General features: G+C 45.8%; 1 protein-coding gene across 5 annotated transcripts in view; it reads left to right on the forward strand.

The window, feature by feature from the left end:
- PTBP3 (polypyrimidine tract binding protein 3) overlaps nucleotides 1-12,984 on the forward strand; it is a 683,480-nt gene that overhangs the window by 618,014 nt on the left and 52,482 nt on the right. The window lies entirely within an intron of this gene.

Consider the following 12,984-nt stretch of genomic DNA (forward strand, 5'->3'; position numbering starts at 1 on the left):
ACCTTCCCACTGAACAACAGACAGCCCGAATCGGGAGTAAGAAAGGGCATCTTGAAGCTGAAATAGCAGTTCTGCTCCAGAAAAGCAAGCACTTTGACGAAAGTCTGAAGGAGTTTTCAATTCCGAGAAAAGCTGCAACGCCGAAGGATTAGTGAGAAAATCCTTGAGGAAATCGATCCTCCACTAACACCAGAGCCTAGGGAAGAATAGGAGGAGGAACTCTTCTATGAAGAGTAGGAAGAGAAGATGGCAGGACTGTATCAGGGTTCAGAGGAACTCTATGGAAAGACATTGAGACACTCACCAGAGAAAGGGGTAGACGGCTCCCCATGAAGGCCATCACCATCAGATGACTTCTGCATCTACAACTAGGTGATAAAGGCAGCAGGCAAATAGTGTCCAGTTGGAAGAAGAGAAACCACAATCTCATTGCCTGCTGGAGACTCTTCTGCCCACACAATCAAAGAGTCTATTTTTGCTTAAGCTCCCAAGTGTTTTGGACCAGGAGAGGAAGGCCTTTAAAGAACCGGCCACATGCGAGCCGTTACAGCAAGGTCAGAGAAAAAGTATAAGTTCTCTTCACAAGATCCTGCCTACAAAAAGGGTATGGTTCCAGCGGACTCTATTAGGTCAACAACCACGAGAAAGAGGGCCTACACCCCAACTACTATGAGCCTAACTCCAGATAAGGAGAGTAAAAGAATGGACCTTATGGGTCGAAAATTTGAAAGCAGCACAGCGAACCAGTGGAACTAGGCAAACTCAAACGCCCTACTAAATCACCATGTTTACCAGCACTGGGAGGAGATGGCATAACTAATGAAACCTCTCCAAGAACAATACCGGAAATGAGCAGCTACCCTTTTGGAAGTTGTCAAGAACATAAAAAACACATGCCTGAAGTCTGCACTAGGCGCAGCGGATGCATCCAGCCCCAAAAAATAATGGGCGTCGCCCTAATTTGGCAGGGTATGCCCAGACGTGGGTCCCTTGCTCACTTTGCCACTGGATTCAAGCTAGCCTGGCTGGTGACGGCTGATTAGCCAGAAACCGGTCCCAGGATGCTTGCTTCCGGTCCAGGGAATACATGGCTTGGCAGTTCGGGTTGGACTGTTCCCATGAGGCACAGGGTCAGACTGATTTGCATATGGCCATGTCTGAACTGGGGTGGCGGAGTGAGCTAAAGACTGATGATGGATTAAACCCAGATCAGTTTACTGGGGTGCTTGCATTGTTCAACACTCCGTCCATCATCTCCTTTGGTTTTGCTTTGCTTCGTCACCCTACACTGCCACTTCTGGATCAGAATTTTGTGAATCAAGCCTGAGGTTCAAGCGAAGATTATTAATGCCCTATTCAGTGGAGAACAGCTGTTTGGAGCGCAGTCGACGAAACCCTAAACCAGATTGCGATAGCAAATGAGACTGCTAAATCAATGGGAGCGCTGCAGTTCAGAGGAAATTTGCGAAGGAGGGCAGTACCTACATGAAGGCCCACAGGAAGGGGCAGCTTCCAATCAGGGCATCCCACCAAATGTACAAAGGTATCAGTCAATCCGCCCAACCCCAGCAGAGTTGGCAATGCCATCTAGGAAGGCAGGCCTTTAGTTGACAAACACGCAGGAGAGGACAACCATAGAGGGGAGGATCAACTGCCTCAAATAAGTGACTTACCCACACTTGTCAAGCACTAACAAACCACATCAGTGAGTGGAAAAATCAAGGACCAAGAACTCCCACACGCACCAGTAGGAGGCAGAATAATAAAACTCCCTTCAGGAGTGGAGGAAGATCACACCAGACAAATGAAATCTAAGCATAATACAATATGGATAGTGCATCGAACTAAGCAAGACTTCTCCATCCAGGGGACCAAGAAGAAAGGTCCATTCAAGGGAGGAAACATTCCATCTACTCAGAGGTAGAGCAATTGTTGGAAAGGATGCTTTAGAAATAGTACCAAGATTAGCAATCAACAAGGGAAACTAATCTACCTATTTCCTAATCCCAAAGGTAGACCTAACACTTCAGGCAATTCTGGTCCTAAGGTTTATAAACAAATTTATAAGAACTCAAAAATTCAAGATGACCACCCTACAGGATGTTATACCACAATTGCAAAAGGGAATTACAGTGCAACAATAGGCTTGAAGGACGCCTACTTGTACATCCCAGTGATTGCAAAACACAAATACCTCTGGTTTGTAGTAGACCACATTTTCTGCCAGTTCAAAGTGCTGGCCTTTGTAATAAAATCGGCACCAAGGGTATTCACAAAGTACCTAGCAGCAATCGGAGCAAGCCTATGAAGACAAAGCATACACGTCTATCCCTACCTAGACGAGTGACTGGTAAGGACAAACTCACACAAGAAGTGCAAAGAGCACATACAGCTAGTAATGAGAACACTATACACTATGGGGTTCTCAATAAATATGGAGAAGTCCTCTCCAAAACCAGAAGATAAGATGTTTATGGGGGCAAGGATCAACTAATTCCAAGGGAAAGTGTATCCCAGCGAGAAGAAAACCGGTTCTCTATTGAAGGAAACTCAGTTTTACTGGAAGGGCAAGCTCTGACAGTGGGGAAGTTTCTGGGAATAATGGTTTCCTGCATCCCTTTGATCCCATACGTGAGACTCCATGAAACAAATACAAGCATGGTTGCAAAACAATGGTTACAGGAAAAAAGGAGTTGGGAAGGTCTAGTAGTTGTCACACACCAGGTAGAAGAGGAGATAGCATGGTGCAACAGGTCACATGTAACACAAGGGAGAGCATTTGCACAACCAACTCCAACGGTGACAATTAGAATAGATGCCTCACATATGGGATGGGGAGCTCACATGGACAAACTCAGTGTGAGGAGTGAGGAGTTTGGAAGGATCAGGATGCAGTACAATATATCAACGTCCTGCAACTATAAACGGTGCCCCTAGCCATTTCAGAAAGAACTTTAGGGGTAAACAGTATTGATACAGATGAACGATACTGCCACCATGTTTTACATCAACAAACAGAGGAACCCCATCCGTGCCCCTGTAGAGATTAGCACAAGAGCTATGGAAATGGACAAATCAAAGGAAAATGGAAATCTTAGCAGTTCACTTGCCAGGGAAAGACCATGTCGAGATGGACAGACACTGCTAACAAGCGTCATACTGCTACAAATGGGACTGAACTAAACAGTACTGGAGCATTTTTCAAGAATGGGGAACTCCAGAAATAGATCTGTCCAATACACCACTGGACTCAAAATGTCAAAGCTTTGCCTCCAGACAACCATACCATCGTTCCCTAGGGAATGCTGTGTCTAAAGACTGGTTAGGAAAATTTGTGTATGCTTGTCCCCCAATACTACTGTTACACAGGGTGATCCACAAATGCAAAATCGGCAGGATGACGCTAATACTAATTGCCCGCAATGGGCAAGACAGTCCTGGTTCTCGGAGCTAATAGAATTTGCATAGCGGAAAATGCACATACTACCAAACAGACAAGATCTTTTGTCAGTGGAAGGAAGGAAGGGTGCTACACCCATAACCAGAGTCTTTGATCCTGGCAGCTTGGCTCCTGAGGACTTGGAATTCGGACATCTAACAGTACCGGAGAAAACAATGCCTGTCCTAAAACAGCAAAGGAAGCCAACAACTAAATGGAAAAGATACTCCCTATGGTGTCTTGAAGGACTATTAAAGAATACAAGATAAAAAACTGTGCTAAAATGTTTAACACCTCTTCTCTGTTGCAAGCTGACATATTCATCTTTAAAAGTACAGTTAGCAGCAATAGTGGCTTACACAAGGAGCGGCGTCTCTTCATAGCACCGGTAATAGAGGTTCCAAGGGGACGAAAAACTAATTGTAAAGGTACCTGCATCCACGTGGAAATTGAATGTATTGCTTACAGACTTGATAAAGACACCCTTTGAACCTTTACACAATGTAACAATTCAAAAGCTCACACTAAAAACTGCATTTCTAGTAGCAATAACTTCTCTGCACAGGGTGAGTGAATTGCAGGCACTCTTGTTACAAGAACCATATTTTCAAGTGCACAAAGATCGAATTGTCATGAGAACCAACCCTCCGTTCATGCCAAAAGATATCTCGTAATTTCACATTAATCAGAGTATTCATACCAAGTTTTTTCCAAGATCCAAAGACACACACAAAGGACACAACACACATTAGACGCAACACAGGCTGTAATTTATTACATTGAAAGGACAAAACCAGACCGGAACATGAAACTGCTATTCGTCTAATTTGCAAACAGTTTTCTTGGAAGATCAGTAACCAAAAACATAATTGCAGGATGGATAGCACAAACTATTCAGTTGTGCCAGAAAAACGAATGTGAAAGACTGCATTCAGCACCTGGAGCTCATTATATTAGGAAGAAGGGAGTAGCCATTTTGTGGTGTGCTATCTTCGCGCATCCCTTGCACGTGAACATTCCATGGGTTGTCTTTGCAGGTGTAACACCCAAACCAAGTTTGGTTCAAGCCATTTTGGACGCATCTCCTCCCAATGACAAAACAGGAGTGAAGTCCTTGCTAGGATTGACTGAGTTCTATTCTCGTTTCATTCCAGATTGTCACGAACGTATGCCCCATTTCCAACTTGTTTAAGCAGGACTCTGTTTTTGCATGGGATGATGAATGTAGAATCGCTTTTGATTAGCTAAAAGCACAACTCCACAAGGTCGAGGCGTTGAAACCTTTTAACCCATCAGTACATTGCACATTAACTGTCCATGCCAGCTGTTACGGTCTTGGTGCTGTCCTGACCCAGCAGATGGGCACCCAAGAACACAATAGGGTTTGCATCTAGGGTACTAAGACACAGAATCACACTACTCAGTCATCGAAAAAGAACTGCTTGCATGTTGGTGGGCCATTGAAAAATTCAAATGTTACCTATGGGGCAGGAATTTCACCCTACAAACTGACCACAAACCTCTAGTAGCCATCCTAGGGAACACAAGTTATCGCAACACCACGCCACGCATAGCCAGACTTGCATCTAAGCTCTTCCAATTCCATTTTGACATTGTACACATCCCATGTGGGAAGAATGTATGTGATGATGCTCTTTCACGCTTGCCTCCCATTCCCAATATGCCAGAGGTTAGCATTAAACCCAATAGGATGATGAACATGAGGACTGTATAGTTGCTCCTGTAGAACTACAACACATTTGTTCCAGAAGTGAAAATGAGTGGAATGCTGCCATGCACAGTAATGATCCGTCCATCATCCCCTTTGGTATTGCTGTGTTCGCCCTAAGTTGGCAGGGTATGCCCAGACGTGGGTCCCTTGCTCACTTTGCCACTGGATTCAAGATAGCCTGGTTGATGAGGGTTATGAACCCGAAACCGGTCCCAGGATGCTCGTTTCCGGTCCAGGGAAGACATGGCATGGCAGTTCGGGCTGGACTGATTTGCATATGGCCATGTCTGAACTGGGGTGGTGGAGTGGGCTAAAGAACGGTGATGGATTAAACCCAGATCAGTTGACTGGGGGTGAGTGTTTGATTTGCTCAAGCGCTCCTTCCATCATCCCCGTTGGTATCGCTATGCACAGTAATGAGACATTGAAATGTGTTAAAAAAAAAATACATTGCCGAAGGTTGGCCTAAAGAGAAGCGCTTAAACGTTTATGTACAAACTTATGTAAAAATATGTGATGAATTAACTGTTGAAGATGGGATTATCTTCAGGCGAGAAAAGATTGTACCTCCTTTTGAGCTCAGAAAAACCCTCTTGACCAAAGCTCACGAAGGACATCTGGGTGCCACACTCACCAAACGCAGAGTACGTGAATACTTCTGGTGGCCCCAAATGGACGGATACATTGATGCCTTGGTCCAAGCTTGTACCATTTGTGCTGGTAGTGACAAGACCCTACGCGTCTCTAACCCGCCCCTCACACCCATTCCTCTTCCTGACAATCCCTGGGAAAAACTGGGCATTGACGTATTGGGCTCCTTCCATACCTTCCCCCCCATCAGACTCGATTCGCCATAGTCTTAGTTGACTATTACTCAAAATGGCCGGAAGTCAAATTTGTAGCCAAAGTTGACTCCAAAGAAATCCTAGACTTCATGCAGGAGGTTTTCATGCGGGAGGAATTTCCCAAGACTGTTATTTCTGACAACGGTATGCAGTTTATATCTGCCGATGTTGAAGAATTCCTCAGAGAATCTTCAATCAACCACTCTCTATCATCCTCAAACTAATGGGCTAGCAGAGAGACTTAACCGTCATTGGGGACGGTATACGGTGGGCTATATCTCATAACAAGGTTATACCTATGGCTGTAAAAACCATGCTGTGGTTCTACAGAACCACGCTGCACACATCCACTGACGTTTCTCCTTTCGAATTACACAATGGGAGGGATGCCTGCTCTGATTTTAGACCAGCATGAATGTCTAAGTGGTTCAAATTTAAGCCCCCTGCCCACGAGCATAAAGAAACAAGGTTTTGTAAGGAAAGGTGACTCCAAGTTCAGTGAGCCTGTTTGTATTGATAAAATCTGTGGCAGTGCTGTTGGTGTCAATCAATAGAATTGGTGGAACATGAACAAGATTGTTAAAGTCAATGACAAGGTTTGTGATAGACCCACCCAATGCTTTGATACTGTCGCAATGCATCCCTCTGGTGCAAGACAGTGATTTGGATGTTAATAACCCTCTTGTTTTTCCCAGAAGGAGTGGCAGAGATGTCCGACTGCCTGCTAGGTTCAGGTAGTGTTTTCCTACACTCTCTCTCTCTCTCTTCTTTTCTCTCTCTCCCTTTTTCTCTCTCGCTCCTTCCTTCCTTTATCTCCTGTTTCTTCCTCTAAGGGAAAGAGATATATGTAGTGTGCTGTCCTTTCGCGCCTGGACATTCCATGGGTTGTCTCGCGCTGCCCATTGGCGCGCGAGCCGTCCTGTGAGTTGATAGTTGGTAATGACAGTTAAGCACAGTTTTACATGGGACAGCGCCGTGCTTGCACGCATATTGCGCACAGTCTGTAGGATCATACCTTCTATGCTTAAATAAACAGAACTTACCCAAGACGCCTGTGTTCTGTCATCACTACACATTGCTTTTCTACCAAATACACCATTACAAGACATTTGTATGGCAGCAACGTGGTAATCTGTACACACCTTCACATGATGCTATTGTGTAGATATATAGATGAACAAGGAAGGGCAAAAGTACATACAAGACCTGTTTACCAATCAATGCTTATCTTCAATCGAACCACCACAGAAGTAACAAACCGCTATAAAGTCAATGCACAGCATGTGAATCCAGAAAAGATTCATATTGCTAAACTTGTAGTTTCTTACCTGTTGGTGTAGTTTAGCAGCTTGAAGAATTTTCTGGACTCACAAGTGACCCACCCACCTCCGCCAAGATGATGAAAGGAGGGAACAGCATACCAGGGAAAAAAAGAATCTGAAGATGATGACCAAAGGTGGGAGCTTCCGGAGGAAGCATGACTACGTCACCAGGGGTCACCAAATGGAGGTCTGTCGACGCCCACCAGGAACAAAAAACAAAGATAGAAGGACTAAACTAGGGAGCATTGCAATAGCGGAAAAATGCACAGTATGTGAATCCAGAAAATTCTTCGGGCTGCAAAACTACACCGAACAGTAAACTACGCGATTTGGTGCCCAGTTATGGAGTGGGGAATGACCTAGATAAGTGATTTGCAGCCTATAAAGTGGGTCGGAGTGCACAAGGTCCCAGACGAGTGCTGGGGTGGTAGTCTATGGCTGTATATGCCCACAGTGGGAAAAGACAGACTCCTTACACTAGAGGTAGAGGACCAGACAAGCTACACTGCTATGAAGGCCATCTTAGTAAGTTTGGACTGATCCCTGAGAGGTATAGGTTCTGATTTTGGGGCAGCCATAAGATCTCATCACAAATGGGTGGATTTCCTTGATTATGCAAGCAAGGCACTTAAGGGCTGGGTGAGGGGCAGCAAGGTTGATTATTCAGGGATGTGCAACTTAATTTTGAAGCACATGCTTTATATTTGTTTTCCAGAGTTGCACCAGAACCTGGTTGATAGCAAGTTGACTGACCCTTGCTGAGGCGGCAGACATCTGCAGCACCAGAGTGTCCAAGAAGGTATCTGGGTGGGACTCCCAAGAGGGTGGTCAGGCTTCCCAACAGAAAAAGTGGGGAGATAAATACAGAGTTCTTCTAAGGCCACCAAAACAACTCACAGGGGAAGGAACTGTTCCTCATTCCCAGTGTGGCCACTAGAAGAACTACTGTGACAAAAATCAGCAGCCCAAGACGTCCAAGTGCTATGAGCGCTTTGAGAATGGACACTACAAAGGGGATCCCAAGTGGTCACTGGAGGAAAGATTCCAGGGGTGACTAGTGTAGTGCTGGTGAAGTTTGTCCCAGTTACTGGGGGGGGGGGGGGCTTAGTGGGGTACCCTTGTGTCTCTGGGTGACAGTGAGATTGTTCCTACGATCCATATGCCCTCTAATACTACTAAGTTGAGGCATTGGGTCACCATCAATGGGCAAGGTTTTGAGGCTCTGAGGGATACGGGTGCCAGCATAACTATAGTAAGAAGTCAGCTGGTGTCCCCAGAGCAGGTAATTGCCAATGCATTCCACCAGGATGTGGTAGCGGTCAACAAAGAGGGTCACTACCCAGTGGCCCTTGTTCTGTTTGAGGGGGGTTTCAGGTCTACTGAAATTTGCAGTAAGTCCTGACATGCCTGTGGACTGTTTACTTGGTAATGACCTTGAGCACACTACCTGGAAGAAACTAGAGTTTATGTGGAGAGTTTGGGGTTACCTGACTGCATCTGACCCGGATGAGAGTCAAAAAGGGCTGGAGCCTGGAAAAATGGCCCAGCCAGCTGCTAAGAGGAGAGGCAGAGGGGGTAGGAAACCAGCCCCTGGATGTACTCCCAGTGAGATGAATGGGGCACCTGCGGTGGCAGCCCCCTCCCCCCCCGCCCCAACTCCCCCCGAATCCACTGAGGTAATTGCTAACCTTGGTGACCTGCCTACACTTGCTGGATGGCCTGTAGGAGAACTCACCAAGGGAGATTCATGTAGGGCACATAGTGTGTGTCCAACCCTTGAGGGCATGAGACAACAGGCTGAAACCTAAGCAGCAGGTGATGCCTCTGGGAGTCATCACATTTACTGGGAGGACAACCTTTTTTACTGTGCGCCTTAGGCTCATGTGCATGGGACAATCGGGTCCCTGGTGGTACCCCAGTGCTTCATGGCCTTCCTACTGGAACCTGCTCATTACATTTCCCTGGCAGGACACCTGGGCCACAACCAGACCCTTTGCAAGGCTTGTCACCCACTTCTATTAGCCTAGGATCAAGACTTCCTCTTATCTACTCTGTAGGACTTGTGTGACCAGGCTGGCCAGTGAGAATCCCTTGTCTGTCGTTGGCGTAGGCATTGGGTTGGGTAAGCATTGATATTGTAGAGCTTATGGATCCCCAGACTGCTTCAGGCAACAGGTTCATCCTGGTTCTGGTCAATCATGCCACTGGGTACCCAGAGGCAATCATTCGGAAGACCACAACTGCACCTGCGGTGGCAAAGGCCCTGATGAGGATTTTTACCCAAATGAGTTTCCCCAAGAAAGTTGTCTGACAGGGGCACAAACTTCATCTGCTTACATGCAGTCAGTGTGGAAGGAGTGTGGGGTAACGTACGAGTTCACCACTCCTTACCATCCACAAACACCACAAACAAATGGACTTGCTGAGAGACACAAGACCCTGAAGGGCATGTTTAGAGTCCCGCCTGAGGCCCTGAGTAGTAAGTGAGACATCCTTTTGCTATGCCTGTTGTTTGCCTACAGGGAGGTACTACAGAAGGGAGTGGACTTCAGTCCATTTGAGCTTCTGTATGGGCACCCTATTAGAGGACCTCTGAGTTTAGTGAAGGAGGGGTGGGAGCAAGCTCCCAGGAAGATTCCCCAGGATGTAGTGAGCTACATGCTGGCCTTCAGAAGAAGCCAAATGGCTTAGTTGTGGAAGCAAGCTTCTGACAACTTGGAAGCCAGCCAGGATTCATGAAGCAGTGGTATGACCAAAATTCTACCACTGTGGAGTTGACATCTGGGCAGAAAGTGTGGGTGATGTTACTGGTGGAGCCCAGGGCCCTCAAGGACCGTTGGACTGTGCCCTATGAGGCGATTGAGAGAAAGGGTGAGCCCACCTACCAGGTGGATTTAAAGGTCCCTAGGCAACCCCACATTGTGCTCCATATCAATCCCATCAAACCTCACTTTGAGAGGTTGGAGCGTACCATGTTGTTGGTGACAGATGGAGAAGAGGAGGAGTAAAGTTGGAGCATTCTGGGCCTCACTGGGTACTTCAGGAGGTTTGTCAAGGGATATAGCACCATTGTTGCCCCCTTGACAGAGCTGACTTCTAAGAAGCAGCCCAGAAATTTGATTTGGACAGAGGCATGCCAACCTGCGTTTGACTTCTTTAAGCAGGCCAATTTGCACAACTTCTGTGCTCAAGGCCCCTGACTTCTCCCAGGAGTCCATTGTTCAAACAGGTGCCTCGGAGCATGGTGTAGAGGAAGTAATGTTGCAACTTAATGAGGAGGGCCAAGAACAACCTGTAGCCTTCATCTCCAAGAGGTTCCTCCCCAGGGAAGAAATGTGGAGTGCTATAGAAAGAGCAGCTTTTGCTATGGTATGGCCACCGAAAAAGTTGGGGCCATACACGTTTGGCACTCACTTCCTGATTCAGGCTGACCACAGACCCCTCGGGTAACTCATGCAAATGAGGTGAGAATCCAAAACTGTTGAGGTGGTCCGTTTCCGAACAGGGTATGGACTTCAGTGTGGGACACAGACCAGGTGTATAGCACGCCAATGCTGGTGGTCTAGACAGGTTTTTCCACCTTGGTGATAAGAACTCCTGAAAATTTGAGCAGGTCTCCCCATTTTCAGCTGGGGGGGGGGAGAGACACGTGTTATACCGGTCAGCCTTAGGGTGGTGTTAACCCAGATGTTTTGCCTGTTTGCTTCTTCTTTTTGCTGGCTTTAGGACTCTGAGCACTTTACCACTGCTAACCAGTGCTAAAGTGCATGTGCTTCTCCCCTAGACCCAGTGTCATTGATGTATACACAATTGGAAGATCTAGTTTACATGCAAGTCACTTCAAAATGAGTATATCGTATACCTAGGCTGTCCGGTTTTAGGTTTAAACCTATAATAACTGATAAAACACCACTGACCGAGAAATAGCCCCCACCAGTGAAAACGTATAAACACTGAAAAAACACCTGCACAACCACAAACATAATGCTATTCAAAGAAAGAAAAAGGAGTGAAAGTCATTTTTTTCTTCCTGAAGATCCTATACAATTTAACTTTGTTATACAAGCTAGTAGCAAGAAAGACTTTTGTTGTTTAGGGATGCCACTAAAATATTGTTTCTTCTTCATTTTGCTTTTTTCAGTTTTGTGGTCTTTGGTCTAAAGATACAGGGTTTAGAAGCATGCTTTAGGTCTTGTTTAATTATTTTCTAAACTGTAGAGAGTCAGGAAATATCAAAATCATATTTGATATTTTGGCTGCGTTGGATTCTTTCACTGATAGGTGAAATGGCTTTGGAATCTTTCCCAATATCACATTTACCCACAGAGACTGGGTAAACACCCTTGATACATCAGCCCCCAGTTTCTAGTGAGTCAGTATTGATGATAGGTGAATTGCAAACACCTCAGGCTTCTTCAATGCAAGGTATAGTGACAAGCATATGTGAAAAGAGTGCTATCACTAAACATCTGGGATAGTTGTGAAAACAGGACACCAGACTTCTGGAGAACATGGAACGCAGTGTCACTTGGAATGCTCTGCAAAAAGGTTCTTTCCAAGTTCAGCAAAGATTGCAGTGATTATGTTTGTATTTACAGTGATTCAGCTACGTATATGAAAAGGTTGTGCGATGACCTGTCAAAATCTATACCTGAGCTGACGTTCTCCCCTGTAAGAGATCCTTGCCACTTGTTAGATGGTATGCTGCAAGCATCTTTACAATCTTCAGAGTAAATGAAGAATGCTATTGACTTTTTAGTCCATTGTGGTGCAATGTTTTGTGATGCACAGGAACTAAAATGCAAATATTTCTCATTTCGTGCTTTGTGAGGCATCAAAGAAAGTCTCATCCCAACTGTGTTACCTAGATGATAGTTTGCAGTCCAATGGGCTATGAATGTTATATTTTCTGTGTGGCGACCATTTACAGAATTTTTGCTAAGTGATAATGCCAAAGGCAAGAAATGTGAAGCTCTTTGGTTGCATATTGATAGTGATGTGAAAAAAGCACACCCTACTTAATTGCCATATGGTGGGGGGTTCCAGTTGCACAGTACTGACTTGATCTTTGGCACAGGCCCACAGTTGGCACTAAAAGATGCCCTTGGTCAAAAAACATTAGGTCATTTGCAGAACACCTTGGGTGGAAAGAAATGTAACTCGCTGCCTCTGGGATATTCCTATCTTGTCAACCCTTGGGCTTAGACCTGCAAATGGCTTAGAAGTCCCCTTGTAGTACCTTGGTTGAAAATCCAACATGTGGCAAAAAGTTCAAGGCTCTGGCTGTGCAATGCACCGCTGGTGAAAATCTGGTTCCTGGCTGAGAAAGGTGACTCATGTGAAGTCTTGTTTTGGGCCACAGAGGGCACCTCTGGCAATAAATCAAAAACACTAGCCTGCACTACAGCACAAGCATTGGCATAGCCAATAGGTCTCGCCTTTGGGACCTTATAAGTGTTTAGCCATGCAACAGTTGCATAACTAAATACTTATAAGGTCCCAAAAGCGAGACCTATTGGCTATGCCAAGCGGCCGTGTGGCCGCGAAAGTGATCGCGATCAAACATCAAAGCGGCCGTGCGGCCCCGAAAGTGAAAGTACTTGCGTCAAGCGTGCCGCAGTGCACATGCACTGTAGGTCTAGGCTG

This window comes from Triturus cristatus, chromosome 2_2, assembly GCF_964204655.1.
Source record: "Triturus cristatus chromosome 2_2, aTriCri1.1, whole genome shotgun sequence".
Lineage (NCBI taxonomy): Eukaryota > Metazoa > Chordata > Amphibia > Caudata > Salamandridae > Triturus > Triturus cristatus.